Here is an 8655-nt window from a genome sequence, read left to right as displayed (position 1 = left end):
ACTCTTGACCAAAGTCAGTTTTACCACGGGTATCAGGCTCAACCCCAGTTGAATGAAACTCTGCCCGGGGAACCGAAGTATCTCGGCGAGCGAGGCCCAAATCTCTGCGAACGCCCCACTCACTCCGAATACGGGGTTCTGCAAAAAATGTGTGAGTCAACACATATTCATCTGCCAAAACCGCAGCTTCAGCGACAGTCTTTATTTTTCGTTCGTTAAAGGTACGTCGCTATATGATCAGGGATTGTGTCCTTAAATTGTTCTAACATAATCCGATCACACAGCCCTTGGAAAGTCATAACTGCAGAGGCGGAACACCAGCGATTAAACTGTGAAGATAATATTCGCGCAAACTCAACATGAGTCTGCTGATCATCCCTTTTAAAAGTTCTAAATCGTTGGCGGTAAGCCTCAGGGACCAATTCGTAACTCTGTAACACAGCCGTTTTAACCTTATCATATCTGACACTGTCGGCTACACTAAGAGCTGAATATGCTTCTTGCGCTTTACCAGTCAGCACACACTGCAACATCAAAGTGTGATCAGAATCAGGCCAACTCCTAGCGTCAGCAACTACGCTCAAACAACGAAAAGAGTGTCTCCGGGTCCTTTTCATTAAACTGGGGCAACAACCGTAAATTCCCAACAATATCAAATGTGTCTGGATTACGACCAAAAGAGGAATGACCCCTAGGTAACTCTGGATCACCTTCCCAGAGCAAACTCTCCCTGAGAGCTTTCCTTCCCTAACCAACTCTAGTCGCTCTTGTTGCAGCTTGATTTTAGCACGCTCCATATCCTGTTTAAATTCCAATTCCCCTTTCATATTTTACACGATCATGCTCCATTTTAGCTTGTTCATGCTCCCACTGTAACAGAAGCAGTTCTTTCTGCTGTTCAAAAGAAGACTACTATGACTAACCGATGGAGCGGTCATTGTAACATATTGGGGAGACAACGTGTCCTCAGCAGAGGCTGCCCCAGTGGTAACATCCAGAATACCACTCTCCATCAAATTGGCCTTCAATATTAACCTAATATAATTTTTTTTGACGTTTATCACTAATTTCAACCTTGTAGTGTTCAGCAACCTTCAACAGCTGTTCTTTAGTACATAATTCTAACAGTTCTTCTGATGGAAAGAAAATGAACTCGTCTACATTAGACGCCATAATCAGGAAAAAAAAATATATATATATATATCATAATAATCTTGCTCAACCCCCTCTGCTGAGCACACCAGACACAAGAGAAATGACAATCACACCGAGCACCACAAAAGAGAGCTGGGATATGGAGCTTCCCCAAAACCTACAATAACTCAACCCTAGTCTTCGTGCAGATGCGGTGGGTAATTACGCACTGTAGCCCGCTGGCAAGGAATTAAACCCCAGCACGCTGGTAGATTTCCCCAAGCCACGGATGTGCCCCCGAGACAACTGCTCAGTCCACTGACACCACACAAAAATAACAAACATTTAACCATGCCCAACGTATCCCAAAACAAAACACGTCACTAAGCCTATCAGGGGAAAAAAGCTATAGCTCCGGTAGCAAATGTCACTACCCTACCCAATCTCCCACTGAGGTACACAGCCGAGTGTACTCACCTCCTCAGACCGATATCCCAACAGCGAGTAGAGCAAGAGTTTCCAGGCTGGGCAGGGACTGGAAACTAACCAATGTACTCTCTCCAACGCAGTACACAACCCAAAGGCAACCAATACTGGGCCTATCAAACTCAAACAAACAAACAAAATTTACAAAGAAAGACCCTACAGAATTGGACATTAACTCCACGTTCTCTCAAACACAACCATTTACTTTTACATTTACGATCATTTAGCAGACGCTCTTATCCAGAGCGACTTACAAATTGGTGCATTCACTCCTATAACCAGTGGGATAACCACTTTACAATTTTTTTTTTTTTTAAGGGGGGTATGTAGAAGGATTACTTTATCCTATCCCAGGTATTCCTCAAAGAGGTGGGGTTTCAAATGTCTCCGGAAGGTGGTGAGTGACTCCGCTGTCCTGGCGATCGTGAGGGAGCTTGTTCCACCATTGGGGTGCCAGAGCAGCGAACAGTTTTGACTGGGCTGAGCGGGAACTATGCTTCCGCAGAGGAAGGGGAGCCAGCAGGCCAGAGGTGGATGAACGCAATGCCCTCGTTTGGGTGTAGGGACTGATCAGAGCCTGAAGGTACGGAGGTGCCGTTCCCCTCTCAGCTCCATAGGCAAGCACCATGGTCTTGTAAAAGATGCGAGCTTCAACTGGAAGCCAGTGGAGTGTGCGGAGGAGCGGGGTGACGTGAGAGAACTTGGGAAGGTTGAACACCAAACGGGCTGCGGCATTCTGGATGAGTTGTAGGGGTTTAATGGCACAGGTAGGGAGCCCAGCCAACAGCGAGTTGCAGTAATCCAGACGGGAGATGACAAGTGCCTGGATTAGGACCTGTGCCGCTTCCTGTGTAAGGCAGGGTCGTACTCTCGAATGTTACCAGTTCAAGATCCCCGGACGAGCCCCCACTTGTCACGAACCGGCTCAAGTTCGTAACAAAGGGAGACACGTGGAGACAAGGAATACCCAAAATATATATTTATTAGCTAAAGTAAACTAAATCAAATAACAATGGTGTGTGTAATCAGTAATCAGTAGTGTAAGTGAGTGTTTGCATGCATCATTGTAATAATGCAAGGTGTTGAAAGGTGCCAAAGCAAACAACCAAAAAGCCACAACAATACCACAACCAAAATCAGTCAAAAGTACCTGCCTGGAGAGAGTCTCCTCAATGAATGTGGAAGAGGTCAATTTATGCTGGGACACACCCGGCCCAGGTGTTTCCCATGTAGCTGATGACCCTCCCAACTCCGCCCACCGGCATCCTAATAAGGAAACAAAGAGAGAATACGGCAGACAGAGTGGGAGGGGCGTCACATATTGAACAGGGTGAAGTGGAATATGAATGACAGTCATCCAATGTATGTAGAAATATGGCCATGCTTATGAAAAACAAAATGTCCTCCCTCATCTTAAACGGCACCAACCGCCACTGTTTGGGTGGTGGACCATTCTTGGTACACATGGGAAACTGTTGAGCTGGAAAAACCCAGCAGCGTTGCAGTTCTTGACACAAACCGGTGCGCCTGGCACCTACTACCATACCCCGTTCAAAGGCACTTAAATATTTTGTCTCCCCATTCACCCTCTGAATGGCTCACATACACAATCCACGTCTCATTTGTCTCAAGGCTTAAACATCCTTCTTTAACCGGTCTCCTCCCTTCATCTACACTGATTGAAGTGGATTTAACAAGTGACATCAATAAGGGATCATAAGCTTTCAACTGGATTCACCTAGTCAGTCAATGACATGGACGGAGCAGGTGTTCTTAATGTTTTGTATACTCAGTGTATATCACTAAAGATAATCAAGTGCCATTTGCATGTGATGCATTTGCTCTATTGTTTACAGGATGATTTGTATCTTATAGAGTGTGGCTTTAAGGGAATAGTATGGTCAATTTTAGCACACACCACCACTTCCCCCACTGCTTCACACTCCTTTGTCTCATGTCCTTCTGAACACTTACATTTTAGTCATTTAGCAGACGCTCTTATCCAGAGCGACTTACAGTTAGTGCATATATATATATTTTTTTTTTCATACCCCCCGTGGGAATCGAACCCACTACCCTGGCGTTGCAAACGCCATGCTCTACCAACTGAGCTACATCCCTGCTGGCCATTCCCTCCCCTACCCCGGACGACGCTGGGCCAATTGTGCGCCGCCCCATGGATCTCCCAGTCGCGGCCGGCTACGACAGAGCCTGGATTCGAACCAGGATCACTAGTGGCACAGCTAGCACTGCGATGCAGTGCCTTAGACCACTGTACCACACCTTGGAACCTCCCTCCACACACTGCTGCCACATGCCCATAAGTTTGACACCTGTAACATCTTAAGGTATTCGGCCCATATGCTCTCACTGGATAACTTATATCCTAACCTCCCTTTCTCAGGCAAAGACTCAACTTCAAAACTCAAAAGAACAGACAATGACTCTTCTGTTTCCCACTCTCTCGCCACCCTGTTTACGCGCACCAAACGACGAGCATCACACACACCGGGAATCATCTCCTACAATTGGTCAACTTTACATTCACTGCTACTCCAGTAATCACTCCTCTCAATGGCGCACTTTTCTTAAGAGCGAAACAATTCACAATTCTTTCCCCCATTTGTTTAACTCTGAGCGCCTTCTCCCTCTGCCCAACAGAAACTCACACAATTATCACTAGACCACTTCTGGTTACCCTCACCGATTCTACTATACCCAACGCTCTTTTCACCCATCTTGAAACCACAATTGGATCAGCCAAAAGGCAAGGATCCATTTTTCCCACAAACTTCACTCCTACTGTCACAGACACATCTTTATGCTGACCCGCTGTGTAATCCTCGGGCTCCGAGTACTTCATCACACCTTCCACCTCCGATACATCACCCTCATTCTCTTCCATTTCTCCTCCTGTCTTCAGCTCACTTTGCTTACATTTCCTACCACTCTTCTTTAACAAACCTTCTCCCTTTTTCCCGCCATTTTCAACTGACTCAAACTCAGTCTTCCTCCATCTCTCTCTTAGACCTCCTCTGCCTCTCTTTTTCCCCTCCATTCCTCCTCATTCATCCAAGTATACGTCTCCTTATGATAATAATGCATTTCTCCAAACCTATATCTGTTTCTTGCCTTCTCTAAGGACTCCATTTTCCCCCTCCTCTCCCTTCCGGCGTCTATTCTATTCTATCCTCGGCCTTGACCTCTTCATTGCTCTCCTCTTCTGATCCGCTGTCCTCCTCTCCTGAATTACCATCGTCTTCCGATCCCTCATCGGAGCTGTTATCCTCACTATCATCGGGACTTTTTTTGAAAAAATGTTTTTATTTCACCTTTATTTAACCAGGTAAGCCAGTTGAGAACAAGTTCTCATTTACAACTGCAACCTGGCCAAGATAAAGCAAAGCAGTGCGATAAAAACAACAACACAGAGTTACATATGGGGTAAAAAAAACATAAAGTAAAATATACAACAGAAAATATATATACAGTGTGTGCAAATGTAGCAAGTTATGGAGGTAAGGCAATAAATAGGCTATAGTGCAAAATAATTACAATTAGTATTAACACTGGAATGCTAGATGTGCAAGAGATTATGTGCAAATAGAGATACTGGGGTGCAAAAGAGCAAAATAAATAACAATATAGGGATGAGGTAGTTGGGTGGGCTAATTTCAGATGGGCTGTGTACAGGTGCAGTGATCGGTAAGGTGCTCTGACAACTGATGCTTACAGGTGCTCTGACAACTTACTCCCTTTCCAATTGCTCGTCTTTTCGCTTAAGACGCCATGCTCCCCAACTCAAACTGGCTAGCTACCAAACCAGAGATACACCAAGCTGTCTGAACAATCGTTGTAAGGCCACCCACCTCGACATTATTTGCCAATACCAAGAATGTAGTAAATATTGTTTCCAAACTGCGTTACCCACTCCAGTCAGCAGATGGCGATGTGCGTCTTTCAGGTGATGATTATTGCGTGACGTATAATGGACTGGACGGGACTCTTCTTCAACAACAACCACACGGCTACTCTTTCAACCACCTCGGTAGCTTGCTAGCCAACATAAAACCGAAAGATTGAGGCTTTAGACCATGTTTATGTACATTAGCTAATCTCAGTGTTTTAAACACATTTCTGTTGACGTAACATTATCTACTGGTTAACTTTAACCTAATTTGCAAACTTGTTAAAGTTGATACTGAGCCTAGCACTAGGCTAGTCGCTAATGCTAACTAACTAGCTAACATCCCTGACCATGAGCTCACTAAACTACTCCTCCCCTGCTAAAGAAGAGGAGGTCTGCTGTATGGAGAAAGAAGCTCCGGGGCTGAAAGAAGAAGTCGTGAAAGAAGAAGATGAGAATATTACAGTTAAAGGAGAGGAAGAAGCTTTCAAAACGATAGAGGAGGATATTACATTGAAAGAAGAGGAGGAGGATGTTACAGTGAAAGGAGAGAAAGATCCGTTTGGAGTGAAAGAGGAAGAGGGGATAGAGGCTGTCACAGTGGAAGAGGAGGAGGTAGAAGCTTTCAGAATGAAAAAGGAGGAAGAGGATATCACATTGAAAGAAGAAGAGGATGCTATCTCAATGAAGGTGAAGGAGGAAGACGTTTTAGGGGTGAAAGAAGAGGAGACAGAATATCAGATTAACACCAGTGAGTATTGTCTTAAAAACAGGGGCACAAGCTATGCAGTTGTTTTTCTAATGTGTGTTTTTAAAGGGGCATTCTGCTGAAGTTCTACACTTGAATATGTTGTTCAGTACTGTAGGAATTGTTAAAGGGTCAATCTGCCGTTGGTACAGATACTTTTTGGACTTTTAAATTAGATTTTTTTGAATTCTTTAATGTTCTACATTAAAGTGCACTTCATCTAATATAACAGGCTTTTGAAATTCAATATTGGTGCTTAATTTCTGCTTAAAATATCAAAGGGACGCAAAAGGCACCCATTTAGTGGAACGACCCTTTTGACATTTGCATCACAAACAATATTTTATAAAGTCATGATGAACGTGGCAATTTTAGGCCCTGCTTAGATATATTAATGCCTCTTGCAAGACCCTATGATTGTAATAGACGGTCATAAGTTTACCATCTGTTTGATGTTCTCGTTCACACAGGAGAGAGACATGACTATCATGGATCCTCTGGGGAGCCTCAACAACATCCTGATGCTGATGAGGCAGAGAAGAGTCTCTCCAGATCAGAACACCAGATGGTACAGCTTGGTCTGGTCTAGCATACAGCTTGCTCTATCGGGGTCTGGGCTGGGTTTCTGTAAAGCACTTCATGACAACAGTGACATCAGCATCCATAATGATATGTGTCTGTGTCCCCTTTATATGGTTACCAGGACAACACTAGCCCTTCCGCCCTCCCAGAGTCCCTGTGTCGTACTCTCTCAGTAGCACCTTACTGCTGGGTCTGAAGAGGTTGTCTGTGCGGCTGGTGGACTGCAGGAATACAACGGGGCTGAGTGGAACTGTGAGAGGAGGAGAAGAGAAGAAAGGAGCAGATTTGACTCATCAAAGTAAGTGCTGTAGTTTAGTTTTAACAAATAAAATAGATCTGCCCACTGGTATCTGTTACCAGGACAACCAGCAGAGTTCTGTTAGTTGACATGAAGATAGACTGGTATCTGTTACCAGGACAACCAGCAGAGTTCTGTTAGTTGACATGAAGATACACTGGTATCTGTTACCAGGACAACCAGCAGAGTTATGTTAGTTGACATGAAGATAGACTGGTATATTTCCACCACAGTAGACAGTTCTGTTAGTTGACATGAAGATAGACTGGTGGATATGGATGTTATGAATATCATAACACTGAAAAAGGATTCTGCCAATGAAAAGAGAGAAACCAATAGACTATATAAAACCTTGATGAAAGTTAGATTTAGTATGATCTGATGTATGGTGCATGTTTTACAAAAACTTTTCCTAAAAACATTATGGATGTTACATTGCCTGTCCCAGTCAACCCCCTATCTTTACAATACTCTAGAACAAATCAAAATGTATTTGTTACGTGCGCCGAATACAACAGGTGTAGACCTTACAGTGAAATGCTTACTTACAAGCCCTTAACCAACCAACCAGTGTTAAGAAAGAAAAAAGAAATATAGCAAATAATTAAGGAGCAACAATTCAATAACAGTAGCGAGGCAGTATACAGGAGGTTCCTGTACAGAGTCAATGTGCGGGGGCACCGGTTAGTCGAGGTAATTGAGGTAATATGTACATGTAGGTAGAGGTAAAGTGACTATGCATGGATAATAAACAGAGTAGCAGCAGCGTAAAAATGGGGGAGCAATTTGATTAACTGTTCAAGAGTCTTCATGGCTTGGGGGTAGAAGCTGTTAAGAAGCCTTTTTGACCTAGACTTGGCGCTCCGGTACCGCTTGCCGTGCGGTAGCAGAGAGAACAGTCTGACTAGGGTTGCTGGAGTCCCTGGCAATGTTTTGGGCCTTCCTCTGACACCTCCTGGTATAGAAGTCCTGGATGGCAGGAAGCTTGGCCTCTGTCAGACCCTTGCTGTTAGAGGACACAAGTACATCCTGGTTGTTGTAGATTACGCTACCAAGTTCCTGAAGGCCGTACCCCTTCGCAACGTGTCGTCAAAGGGAATCGCCAAGGAATTGTTCATGCTGTTTTCCCGGGTGGGCCTTCCGAAGATGATACTGATCGACCATAATACCATTTCGAGGGATCCTCGACTTAGCCAAGGAGACCTGGGAGGCCCAATACTTCCTGTTCCGGTCGACGACAGAACATGTCACCCTGATGCGGGACCGACTGTCGGCAATCTGGCCCATAGTAAAGGAGCATATGGAGAAGACGCAACAGACTCAAGTCCGAGCCTACGTTAAGTCGGCGACACCCAGGGAGTTCGCCATCGGAGAGAAAGGGATGGTACTCGTGCCCACAGCCGAACACCGCTTGCTGGCGTAGTGGAGGGGGCCCCTACGAGGGAACGGAGAGGGTCTCACCGGTCAATTACCGCATCAAGCAACCCGACAGGAGGAAGA

The sequence above is a fragment of the Coregonus clupeaformis genome, unplaced genomic scaffold, assembly GCF_020615455.1.
Source record: "Coregonus clupeaformis isolate EN_2021a unplaced genomic scaffold, ASM2061545v1 scaf2206, whole genome shotgun sequence".
In the NCBI taxonomy this organism is placed as follows: Eukaryota; Metazoa; Chordata; class Actinopteri; order Salmoniformes; family Salmonidae; genus Coregonus; species Coregonus clupeaformis.
This window is presented reverse-complemented; position numbering follows the sequence as displayed.